Source organism: Bombus flavifrons, chromosome 1, assembly GCF_040668555.2.
Source record: "Bombus flavifrons isolate JBK064 chromosome 1, iyBomFlav1_principal, whole genome shotgun sequence".
In the NCBI taxonomy this organism is placed as follows: domain Eukaryota; kingdom Metazoa; phylum Arthropoda; class Insecta; order Hymenoptera; family Apidae; genus Bombus; species Bombus flavifrons.
Genome location: NC_138442.1, coordinates 17,093,729 through 17,107,773, shown reverse-complemented (window position 1 = coordinate 17,107,773; position 14,045 = coordinate 17,093,729). Strand labels below are relative to the sequence as shown.

Sequence of the window (14,045 nt, the reverse complement as noted above, 5' to 3'; positions counted from 1 at the left end):
TATGAAACAAACGATCGGTAGATGATAAGTTTAAATCGATCGATAGAAAAAAGTAAATTAATTTTTTAATACTCTAACAGACTGACTAAAGTACAGTGGATAAAATATTGGGAAAAGTATTTGCACATTTAGTTCCTTAAAGATAGTTTTATATGAAGAATATAGCTTACGATTAGTATAATAAAAGTAGCAATGAGGTATTATTTTAATTTATTATTATCGGTGTAATCGCTTTTTCGAATAAACATTTAAATACACGCAATTTCTTCAAAAGATCGTATTAGTTGATCAAAGAAATTTTCATATAATTCAACGTTCTTTTCCAGCGATTAACTTAGTTTCATTATTCCAAACGTATAAAAATCATCGATGCTGGAATTCAGAAATTGTTTAGAATTCTCTGTAATGGAGCTAATTTGAAGAAGCTGATGGAGCTAGTTTGAGCTGAGCGAAGATAATGAAATTTTTATTATTCAAAGAGATAATATTTATTAAATAGATTTATACTATTTTAATTGAATTACAATATAAGTTTCTGTTAAATAAATTGATCTTCGTGATAGTTTCTATTACAATTACCACAAGAAGACATTCTGAGAGTGAATAATCCGTATAAATAATTTTCATGTTCACAATAATGTCTTTACAAAGTTCGTTTGCGTAACAGTACTATAAGTTACGAATTGATCAAATCCTTCTTTTCAATAATAATTATTATTATTGTTCTTGTTGTTATTGTTATTATTAGCTATTTATGTACGCGCTCTCTGATACAGGAAAGATACAATAATAAAAAAGGAAGAAATATCTGCCATTAGTGATAATAACAGATCATAAATGGTACGGAAATATCAGGGAATTACGTACTGCATTTCTAACACCTTTTTTTTCAATACAGAAAGAGATTCGCGAAAGGGGTCTAATCGATGAGCAAGTAAATAAACATGTTTGGAAATGCGAATAATGCAACTACTAGAAGCGTAATTGGTTGTGCACAGGATGTGTGGAAAATTGGGAATCTTCTGAAAGATCTCGATGGAGCAGTAAGCTTAACAAGCTGTAGAACCTCTGGGCAGTGAATTTAATGGTTTACAATTTATCTTAAATTATGAAACTCGATTATTTTGCAATGGAAAACATAAGGCAATCATGAAATGTCTCGTATATGATGTTATTAAAATAACGACGCATCATTTTATAAGGCTAACAACCATCTGTTTTATTTCAAATATTGCATCACATTTATTTAATCATCCGTTCATGCTTCCCTTATAAACGAATTTTCGTCCTCCTGTTCTACTTTCGTTTATGAACGTTTAAGGCAATCATTACACATATCGAATTTTATGAGCCAATCAGAAGCTGATTTTTAATAGCGACTGTAAATCAAGTAAACTTATAATGTAACGTTAACTGTCCGATACGAATAAATAAAGGACACAATTAACTTTAAAGTAACGAAATGCTGTTTCGACAAAATATATAAATACGAGAATCTCTTTTATCTTCCCAGAAATATTGATTTAACGAATTACATAGAATATAATATTCGTTTAAAAACATTAATTCATTATAAATTTTCTCGCTTTGATTACCTCCCTCGTATTTTACGGTTAATTAGGAGTTAATTGGCAAAACTGTACAGCCTTTGTCATCCTCTATTGCACCAAAATGTGTAGGTACGTTATTGTCTCGAGAACGTATGTATACATTTACCGTTTGTCTTGGAACGATACCGATCTAGTTAATTGGGAACATTACCTTGAGATACCTCACATAATTGAATCAAACGGTAATTTGAAACGAATTTAGCTACGCGAAACCATTTGGTTCGTTAAACAAATGTCTTTTATTATCTTTTCAACAGTATGCCAATTTAATCTTCTAACATATTTGAACAGAACCAACCATTTGGATTCTACGAAAAAGTGGAAATAGTCACTAGTGAACACATATAATTCTTTAAAATCTACTCTTCCTTCGGAATTTAAATCATAGAAATATCGCCGTCTAAAATTATATAAATATAAATGATATAGCCGTCTCAAAGGCAGCCAGTATACAGGAAAGAATATATCCAGAGTTAAATATAATATATGTTTGTATGAGAAGCCATTATGAAGAATCATGCTACCCACGTAAGATCTAATTTCTCTCAATTCTAATTAAAGTTGGTTAACAAACGTCTAACTAATCATTTTTAAACGAAATCTATTATTATAATCTTAACGAATCAATCTTAAATAAAATTGCTTAATAAACTATTAAACAACCATATTCATTCAATTGTAAGTAAAATTCCTCAACAAGTTCTTATAACGAATGATTTCTGAAGAAAATTCCTTAGCAGGTTCTTAACGAACCATCTTCGATTAAAATTCAAGCAAAATTCCTATCTCTTTATCTTTCATCCAAATAAATAATCTCGTGAAAAAAGTCGGTCTATTTTCATGGCGATCTTTTGTACGAGCATGGTGGACCATTCGCACGCTCGAGATCCTTGTACGTCGGTACATAAGGACGTGAACGCGTGCAGATATGCCATCAAACGAAATTACGCGGAGTTTGTTCCCTGGAGGCTGTTCGAGGAGGATATGCAAGAAGAACGCGGTTTCGAATGTGGCCTCATTAAACCGGTCTGCCACTGTTAGATGCTCGTCCGGCACTTCGAAACGAAAACGCATCCTCCGAGTTCCGTGGCTATCAATTGCTGGTCCATAGGGTCGAACATGATTTCGAAAGGCCGCGTCTTCCTCTTACGGTTCGCCACGCGAGGATAAACTCGTGCATCGTACGACCTCGCGGCTACATTCGCGTATGGATGAATTTCTTGATCATTTCCACCGAGGTGAATGGTTCCTTAAACTCGACTTTATGACGTTTCTCGTGTCTCCTTTGCATATAAATCGAGATGTTTTTCCTTGTTATTTTTCTATTTGGTTTCTTTGAAATAACTTTAAAAGTGGCAAAGGGATAAAATGAAGTGAAAAATATCTTATTGGTGTAACATTAAAGATGTACATTTAATATTCGATAAATACTCGTTAACTTTCATACATAACGCTAAGATCCATTATAAATGCACCCTGGTACGTGACCAACAAACTAATACATCGCGACCTCAAGATGGCAACAGTCAAAGAGGAAATAGCAAAATATAGCGACAGATATAGCAAAAGAGTCAACAAACATCAAAACCCCCTAATTACTGGACTACTTGATACGTCGGACCAGATCCGTAGGTTGAAGAGACACTACCCGCTAGACCTAAACGCTAGATTCAATTAGTTATTTAAATTAAGTAATATTTACTTATTTACAACATTTACTTAAAAATTATACTTATCTATAATAAGTATTAACTTATTATAAATATTTAGCCATGTCACCGAAAATTCTCAATGCGAGAATTGATTGTAAATTTTAATAAATAAAATAAAAAGAAAAAAAAAACTTTCATACATCTCATTTTTAATTGAATTGTTCTTCGTGTCAAATTGATACAATGGTAAAATATTAATATGATAAGGAGACAAGTACGTGTTATTGAGAATAAAAAACTAGAATTTCTATATATTAAAACATTAGATTGTTTGCACTGTTGCACCTATTGCTTTTATCATTTATAGGCAAATTAAGACAATCTGACACAAGGAGAAGGAATTATTATTATTAAGAAAATTGGACGAATTACAAACTGCAAATCGTTATTACTAATAAATATTACGGTTTATATTTTACTATTTGTAGATGAGAAATATAAGTATTCCATTATGATTAAAACATTTCACATTAACGCGATTAATGAAAATTCATTGATCGCTATTCTATGATCCTTACTTGCAGTAACAATTATTAATTTACCACAGTTTCTAAAATGTTTACAAGTAAATTCCCATAGGTTTCAAGATTGCATTTGCTAAGATCAGACTTTCGATAAAGTTCTCCAATTACAGTCATACTCGTATACCGACCAAACGAAACATCGCATGGTCTGAGATTTTGAGTAGAACGCCGTGCATTTTATTATTATACAAATTTTTGTTTAATTTTACTCGTAATTTTTACACAACGGAAAGCATAGGTGATTGGAATTGATAGGCAAATAATTTCACGATTTAACACGCTATAACCGTTCCTAAAACCGTTATCTTAAACATAACAGAGTTAAGTTATGTAGAAAACCAGTAAGAAATAATATTAAACGTGTAAGAGCGAGGCGTTCGTTGCTATAATCGGAAAACAAACGTATTATTTTGCTATCAAATATTGTCGCTTCTTGAGATGGCTTTGGAAGTAACATATAGGCGATATACGATCTAAATTTTGTAGATAGTTATGGAAACCAAGTGTGATAACGCGATTCACGGTTTACCATACAGGCGACAATTTTGATAACGATGAGTCATACGTTGAGTCTAAGCTGAGAATATTTCGAATGATAGTTAATTTCATATTTTATTCAATACGAGAATCGGAATATTATAAGACAGTAATTAAAAAAATAATCGGCATAAGACATAAACTTTATTGAGTAAATAAATATTTCAACATAATTCAATTTTTATTGACATTTATAATAATTTTTATAGTACGTCTTCTCTTCGGTAATTAAGGGTATTAATGTCATTGATTTCGTGTATTTTAAATATGTTGTCGATAGACTGAATGATATATCGCAACTTTCACAAGATTAAGTGCTTTAATAGTTTTTAAATTAAATTTATCTTTAGCATCTCAAATTTATATGACAATATTTCAGTATAAGTTTCATATTATTTAATACATATTTATATAATGCTATTAACTTCTTACTAAGATATACAGCGTTGCATTTAAAAATACGATTCCTAGTTTACGACACGTGAAATAGAAGAATAAATTTCTCTTTTAACGCTTTAAAACTGGAACAAAATTTTTATTTTAAATCATTCAAGACATTTTCTTACGAGAATATGTAATTGATTTAGATCTTCCGCGACAAATTTTGATACTCGGTGCTTAGATAAAACGAATAAATCGAGAAGTAATCTATAATTTGAAAAAAAATTGTTTCAAACGAAAAACAAGTTTCGAATCATCGAAAATACTCTTCCAGGGAAAAATGAATTTCAACTAAATTTCCGCAGGGAATTTTGAAACTGTAGACTAAACTAAATTTATAGATCAATGTAAATAAATATGCGAATACTTTTCATACCGACTATACAATCGGTAAAGAAGAACATAGATCGTTTGCTAGCGCCAGTTGCAAAGCGTCCAATTAATTCACCGGACTACCATCGGTAAAAGAGACGTCTGTAACTTGCGGACTTTCTACTTCTTGCATACTTCTGTTTGCTGGGTATCTCTATTCTTGCGACGACGGCCGCGAGATTCCCTTGTTTTCTGTTTTTCTTATATGGTCAGGACCCTCTATTTAAATAAATGTGGCGAGATCAGAGACCTGCTTCTGTACCGGTTAAACGCAAAGCAAAATTTCTATATAATTTACTTTGCTGTGAGCGAATGAAACATTTAATCAATTCTATATCCTTTAAATTATTTCTAAAGATTATTAAAATACATAGTATATGAATCATTATAACTAACACTGATTATAATGTACTTTTGTTTCATTTTGAAATATAATATATTTTCTTCGAATTATTGTACGTCTAAAATAAGTTTGCTCATAATATTACTTTGAAATCCACCAGTTCCTTCTTTTTATAATAAAACAAAATAGCTGTCTAACCAGTTACTACAAAACTATATAATTTCAATCTAATCAATATATGTGATATTATCCAAAAATAGAACTTTAATTGAAAAGAAAATTGTTCCATCCGAAGTAACAAAAGATGAGGATTTTCGTTGATAATTTTATGCCACAGCTTTCGATGACAAGGGGCTATTTTTGTGTCGAGACATTGAGACTTAGGGCGATTTATTTCAGCAATAGTGACAGTCTCTTTTACTTTTATGTTCGTCATGTTATCGTGGTTACTCCTGAATGATGTCTTAACTAATTGTAACGATCTGACTGATCGAAGGCCACTCGAAGGAATTTCCACGATTGTTGATGATTTCCATGTTCGTCCAAATATCGTTCACCAGCTTCCCGCCAAGAGCGACCTGTGCTTCGGGCGCGCGGAAGTGCGTGAATGCTAATTGCTAATTGGATCTTTCTTGCGCTCGATGACCAGTCAATCAGTATGAATGATTTCGAATTTCCATCTGAGCCCTACCAAACTCTTAGCAAATTAGAATCGCTAGGTTTGTCGTTTCGGAGACAATTCAGAATCGCTTGGTCTATCGACAGTGAACGCCTTCATTGTTACAGAAAGAAATTAGAATCGTATCGAGAAAATCAAATTCGTTTATTCGTCATTATTTGTATTTCATTCTAAGAATCGTCTCGAGAAGCAAACCTTTCGTGCTGCTATTTTCTTGCTGCAACGATCGAGCCATGAGATTTTGAAGCTTCGCCACGCACATTCCCTTCGTTTCGATCGCACATTTTGTGTCTAATATTCCTGTATATTCGTTTGGCGTGCGATAAGTGTAGTGTCTCGAGTGAACGTGCCGAATTCGCGCGCACGCACAAAAATTAAAAATGAAATGAAACGTTTTACAGATCTTCGCGCAAGGATATACAATATTTACATTTATTTTGTATATTGTAATTTCCAATATCGGTTGCGAGGCACGTTCGACAATAATCATTCCATTTCTCCTTACTTTCTTTATCTTTAACGACATTTTGTATAAAATACTATTAAGCTTTGAATAATTCAATAGCCATCTGATGACGATCCGTGTAACTTGAAGATTACTAAATGATTTATATAATTTAGAGTACAACTTTTCGTGAATATATTATTCTGAATTATGAATTATGAATGTATTATTATTTTGAAGAAACCGGAAAATTTCTGAGTAATTTTATATAATATCGCAGATCTTTAAACCAATTATCGAGTCAGATGCTTGAATGATTATATAATTACGATTTATTATATTTATTTTTGAATGAGGAAGAACTTTATTTATATGAATTTCTATCTATTTAATTCTTATAAAAATATAATTATTCCATTTTATTTATCGAGTCACAGCAGCAGCGTTGAAAATTTAATTTTAAGGAAATATCAATATACAATATTTCATGTTATTTCATGAAATTTCCATATTCATCGTTTCTTTCCACGATCGTAATTATTACAATTGTTATTAGCATACTTCATTCTTATTATTAAATGATTTCATTTACATAATAGAAACAATATATCATGGATAATGAAAGTTATCGATTTAAATATTCTCAGTGCTATGAAAATACGATAACAATTTCTTTTACTAAAAAATATTTCGTATGGTAGTAGATCATTATGATGGTAATGACCAACTATTGTAACTAAAATCATGTTTATGTGCTTTTTTAAGACGTTACTGTTTGTTAACTCTTCTTCTTACAGCAAATATTTTAAAAGCAAATAAAAATCAATTATTACAACCGTACAACAGTTCTTATTACATAAAGTAATTTTATTTGAAATTGAATAAACGAAACTGAATAATTTAATTGAATTTTCTCTTTTAACTTTAAAGACATCCAAAGTAGTACATACTTCTTTTCATCCAACCCAGTATATCGACTATCATCTTCTACTTTTATTTCTATTCATCGACTCTTTCAATCCAAATAAAGTCCGATTTTAAACAAACTTATTTCCAACTTAGAACGAGCTTTATAAACGCTTTTTAACTGTTCCCTGATAGTTTTAGTTTTACGGAATGTTTTATAGTGGCCATTATTGCTTTGACGTTCACGTTTAGGTAGTTATTATCGATTACCGCGAAACGTTCAGGTTGGGAAAGATACGAAGAAAGTTAGGAGGGCAACTTCATCATCGACCAACACCTTCGATAATTAAAGTTCAAAGCGTTCGAGTGCTAGTTGTAAGTAGACATGCAACGACGTCTGATAATTGCTCGATGATAACAACGTTTGATAAGCGTCTAACAACTGCTACGCGGGTTAGGGCATTAGAAAAATTCGCGTTATCTTAAATTGCGCTTGACCTCTACGAAAGACAAGAATCGCTACTCTTCGGCTACCTTCTGTTTGAAACGTTTTTACAAGCATTGCTCTTCGTCTTGTACTTTTTAATTATCTTATTGTAACGCGGTACGTGAAATACATCCACTTTGTATATCCAGTTTGAATTCTCATTTAGGATATTTGATACTATTCGAAATTGAATAATTCAGTAGTAATTTGATAACGACCAGTGTAATTTAAAGATTGAATGACGAGATCGACCAGGGAAATTATCTGCACTATCTGCATACATCTGCACTTGATCGTTCATTACGAATTGTGATATACAGTTACAAAATTCTAATATAAAATGATTAGAGTTTCATTAGCTATTATTAACTTCCATTAATAACAATATATATAGCAGATATTGGAGAAATATATAAATATATTATGCAGAACTCTATTCGTACACGCGATATAAGTTTAGCAAATTATTGATGCTTAGAAACATTTAATATTTAATTTATTCAGGAAATTATGTTATTTCTCTTATCGAGATTTCTTGTGATTATGCATATGTTACTTATTAAGGATTAGTATTTAATTTTAGCAAAACATCGTTGCTTAAGAACATTTAAAGTAATTTATTCCAGAAGTTATGGTATTTCCCACGTAGAAACTATTTATGACTACATACTACTTATTATTGTATTTTATTGTAATTAATATACTATTAATAACACAATTCAATTCTATATTCTATGTGATCTAAATGCTTGGCGATAATAATGAATGCAAACATGGTAATAATATATCTATTATCATGCTATAAAATTTGCATAATGTTTATAATTAAGTAAGAAACGTTCATATAATTTACATATTATCACTTTGCAAAAAATAAGACAATTAGATAGAATAACAAGATTCGAATGACAAAGTTCACAGAAGAATGAACTTTATCATTTTGTTACAAAATAATAAGTCGATAAATGTATTGCTCATGTTATTATTATGAGAATGTTTCTTAGAATTCATTACAATTAATAAACTGAAAATAGCAAGCACGATATTCGATCCCGTTTTATAAATATTGTTCCTTTCATCGATCGATGAATTTGATCGATAAAAATAATCCTTAGTGTTTCTTGTAAAATTACTATTTTTGAGTTGCCTTACTTTCGTAACAATATTATCAAAAATAATAATAATAAAATATTAACAATAGACAGATTCTATATATTCTCTTCCAAGAAAAAAGGATCAACTGATTTTGATTATAAGTAAGTTTTGAGCAAGTGAACACACTATGATGAATAAGTACTGTCTACTACCGTTAACACATTTATTTAAAAAACTAAAAATAAAATTAGTCAAAATTAATAATAAATAAAAATTAGTAAGAACTAATTGCTAAGAACAAATGGAAGAACTTATCTGATCTGTATGTTTCTTCACAAGGAATAAAAGTGTATTGATAAGTTAAACTAAATATTTTTGTAGAACTACTACTACAAGCATTTGACACCGCTATGTTATCTGGGATATTTTCCACCTAATCGTTTTTTTTTCTATCACTAAAAGCTTTTTAAAGTTTCACGATAATACGAAACAGTTGTTCCGAATATTCTATACGATGCTAGTTTTCTAAAAACATTATATTATTTTGTTTATTGAAAAAGTGAAGTTGCGAAGTAAAACTTCGAAGATCATAGGAGAGTGAAACATGTGAAGTATAAAATATATTGTCTATAGCACTCACCCTTGCAGCGGAAATGAAGTATCGTCCATTTTCCTTCTTTTTTCCCACTGCAACCATCTGCAACATCATAAGGAATATACACGTACATAAGCGCGTTCTTACATTCTGAAAGCAGACGAGAAAGCCGATGAAAAAAACCTAACTCGAAATTTAACCTGTGATTATGATTGTTCTTACAAATATCTCAAGGAAGTTCCAATATCAATTGATTTCGAACTCGAGTTTAGCAAAAAAATGTTTTGATCGCGCTTCGGTTTACGATTGTAAATTAGCCAATTTCAACGCGTAACACGCACAGTCACAAAACAAAATACGTAATGTAATTTAAGTTACAGCATTTGGAATATTGATGCAGGTCTGTTTCTTTATTTGATTTTGCGTGCAATTATTAATTTTGCTTAAAATTAGATATAATAGTCTTTTGGAGAAGCTAACCATTATGAAATTACACAATAAGAGGAAATTGTTGTTAGTAATATATTAATTATAAAAAAATATAGATACACAAGCAGCTTATGATTCTTCTTAATAATGATTGAAATAATAAGAACACGTAATCTTTATATTATTCCTCACAAAATACAGTTATAACTAATAGCAATGATAGAAATACACTAATCTGAAACATGAAATAATTTGTTAACCAACTCTTCGTTCCAATTACTTTTTACATTCTCTCCGATTTTTTGATTAATAAGATATGTAATTCATAAGAGAGTCTCGATAATCATCCGAGATGTTATCTTCCCGAAAGTTAATAATAAAGTAGCTCTCAAAATTAATTTCGATCATACTGCAACACAGGTAAAATTCTTATTAATAACGACACTGCGCTCTCATGTAGATAATTTGGTTTGTACGTGTTTTGAGACACGAACATTCTGCTTCCTTTAATAAAGATGCAGCCATCTTCATAAATCATAATCTTATTTTATCTCGATTCAAACTTTCTTTTATCTTCTCCACCTTCCTTAAAGTTCATGTTCCAATTTTAGTAGACGAAATAAACGTGTAAATGATTTATTTTCGATATAAGATTCGAATCGACTTACAAATATTTTTCTTTTTTAAACCTTTTAATCAAATACAAACCAATTTGCAATATATCTGGTATCATCCTCTAAAGTAACAAATATTCGATATAAATAAAAATACAGCAGCTGCATCAGCAGTGTTTTAATTGCTTATTCATACGATGCCCATCATTTCTATGCATCGACTACGTACATAATATAAGATATACAAAGTATTCAAATCGTAATATTGATTACAATATTCAACATGTGAAATAAACTTCTATTTATGTTCCATTTCTACAGTTATAACGGTAGAAATATAGATTTACGCAACCATCCGCGGTCTATCTACTATAGTTATGAATTTAAATGTAGTGACTACAGAAAATATTAGCATATACTCTTGTTTCTCAATAAACCAGTTTTTCATTAAGTTCTATACATTTCGTTTATCAAATATCAAATTTTTCTACTTCTATGAAAGTACTACTAAACGATACAAAATGCAACATATTTCGTCCGAATTAATTAGTATGCAACAGTTATGATAAATACAATGATGTGTCAATAGCAATTTTCGTAGCCACTGTATACCTAATAAATTCTTTCGAAATCAATAAATTGCTACGATATCGATGCTATATCTTCTCAAGACGAGAACCTGTACTTTCTCAAACCCGTTCCAACCATCGCATACCTCGCCATAGGAAACCACTGGAGAATTAAATCAACTTCCGGCGATCGTCGATCCAAATCGTTTCCACGTACCATTACGACCAAATCGGCATCGACATCGATGGATCTCTAGCGGACGTAGCGCGATCGAAGTCCGCCGGGGCTCGTGTTTATTAGCGCGCAACGAGCCTTTTATCGGACACGAAGAAGGCCTCACGGTACTATATAACTCGATTCGAGGCAGAATCGAGACGAGTTGGGGCGATTCGCTCGCAGGCACGGGTCGCGAGATGGAAGTTCTTTAGGGCGTGGTAGATGCATTATGGATACTGTTTTACGAAGCACGCATCGATGCAACTTCGACCCGCAACCTGGACCCTGTGCTTTTATTTTGCTTCGCGCTCGTCGAGTATACACGCTGCTGATTGCTCGTGCTGCGCGAGCGAGCACGTGGATCCAGCTAATGGAACGTTCTGTGTGCACGTGTTCTCGTTTGCGTGTATCGGGCTACTTCAATTAGAAGATTTTTCGATTCGACCGTGTAGTGCAGGTAACTATACGGATCGTATATTGGTATTGAAATTAATCGAGCTACTCCTTTCCATCGGCTTGCGCGTATACTTGCGATCTACGAGGTTCGCGGAAGCGGTTGAGTTTGAAGAGGTTTGGAGGGTTTTAACGTAGAATACGGTTGTTGATTTTGTGAAATGAATTGAGTATATTGAATTTGAAAGCTTGTAAGGAAAGATACGATTTCTAGGAAAAGTCGAAATGGTAAATAGAGCAAATTACGTTGGTAATTGTAGTTCTGGGTTTTTAATGTTAGCTACAGTAGCTACAGAAAGTATTGACGCGCCGTTGTGTCTATTATAGCATTACATACTAATTAACTACGTTCAAGTATTTTCAATTTCCTATAATTTAGTAATATTTTTAAATACCTACAAAGCTTTTTTACTATGAAAATCAAACATAGAATCGATCTGGTGGCCTAATGTAGAAGATACATGCTTGAATGAATTTTTAAATGGGGATCGTTAAATTATATTCCGCTATGTTAGATCGTGTTGCATTCTTATATCTTCCCTGTCCTTCGAAACATACTGTAGATCTGCATTTATCTCAACTCGTCGGAGGACAAACAGCTCGCGTAATGGGAATTCATTTTTGCCATTTTAAGGTATTTGTTATTAAATTTTAAGAAGGACCTAACTGCACTAACTTGCAAAATCTCCAATAATCGAATAGTCCTACGCATCTCCAAAGCATATTGACTCATTGTCCGTATGATATATAATTAGAATGGCTCTTTGTTTTGGTAACTGAATAGACATACGTTCGCAAAGGATTAAAAATTCGCAGAACAAGACGGACCAAGATGCAAACTCGATTCCACAGCAGAGTATGAATCCGATATCTCCATATCGGATCGTCGCCGAGTGGCATGGAAACAGAAAGCGGTAGCTATCCGGCAGCAGCTCGGCAGCACGAGAGACAAGATAAATTACCAAGCGTGGACGAGCGCATCCTGATCAGCTGGTAGCTCGGACTTTTGATGGAATCGTGCACGACGCTGGGTCTGACCAGCATCGAATCTAACAGTGAACGTCGCACCATCGAGGCGAGAGGGCTCGAATGCTAATGGCAGATGCGATGCTCGATGCCAGACGAAAACATTCCAGCCGTGCTGAGATCGTCTATCGGCCCGACCCTCTTCGTTAGCGCGACTACAAAGAGTTCAGCCACTCACCGGGCCTAGACCGCGCTTCGCCTTTGTCTAAACCGGACATTTTCACCGGCTGGTCACTTCCTACAAGAACCGTGATTCATTCGTCGGTATTACGTCGACTGGTGCGTATCAGACTAGTATCTTTACAACCGGGGACCGCCCGCGCTTCTACTGGAATGTGCCAACTGCGGACGCTTAGCCTGGCGTAACGGTAGGTTGTCTTTCATTTCTTCTTCCTGGAGCTTTCGAACGGTTCGCTTTGTATAAGATCCATTTGGATGATTTGATTCGGTATGTGGTATCTTTGGTGAACATTTACGAGTTTCTAACAATGACTTGTATGATTAGAACAGCGATGGATGGCCACCTACTGTATAAATATTGTACGCCCACTTTTAACGTTTTCGAGGAAAACGGTTAAAATAATTCAATGGTGCTTTGTAATTAAATAAACATGGATGATGGTCCTTGAGGATCTCTATGTACACGCTAAATACAGAAAACAGAAATGTTATTCTTTGACAAATTTATAAAATAAATATGAATATGATTTTCAAGCAGCATAAAGAAACGGTGGAGAATTATTTGTTGCATATAAAAACAAATATTACGGAAGATGAACGTGCAATATTTGTGCAGTAAGCCATCGACGTTCGAATGGATGTGATTCGAGTGGAAATTTAATACAGTAGGACTTCGATTAATCGGATCTCTTTTATTTTTAAATTAGTGGAAGAAACTAATCTATATAAAATTGAGAAAATAGATCAAATTTAAACACAGATATAAGAAGAGAGAAATTATTTTGGTATAGAAAATTCGTTTTCACTTGTT

The 14,045-nt window shown here is 32.6% G+C and overlaps 2 protein-coding genes across 3 annotated transcripts in view; one reads left to right on the top strand and one right to left on the bottom strand.

Annotated features, from left to right (window-relative positions):
- The window catches only part of LOC138180010 (class A basic helix-loop-helix protein 15), a 286,135-nt gene extending 276,309 nt beyond the window's left edge, over window positions 1-9,826 (bottom strand). The window contains exon 1 of one of the 2 annotated variants that reach the window (XM_069113412.1): window positions 9,792-9,826. The gene's annotated coding sequence lies outside the window, so the exon portion shown is untranslated. The remainder of the gene's footprint in view (window positions 1-9,791) is intronic. The other variant, XM_069113422.1, reaches the window with a different exon arrangement.
- The window catches only part of LOC138179972 (DNA ligase 1), a 347,112-nt gene that overhangs the window by 290,972 nt on the left and 42,095 nt on the right, over window positions 1-14,045 (top strand). The gene's annotated exons all lie outside the window — the stretch shown is intronic.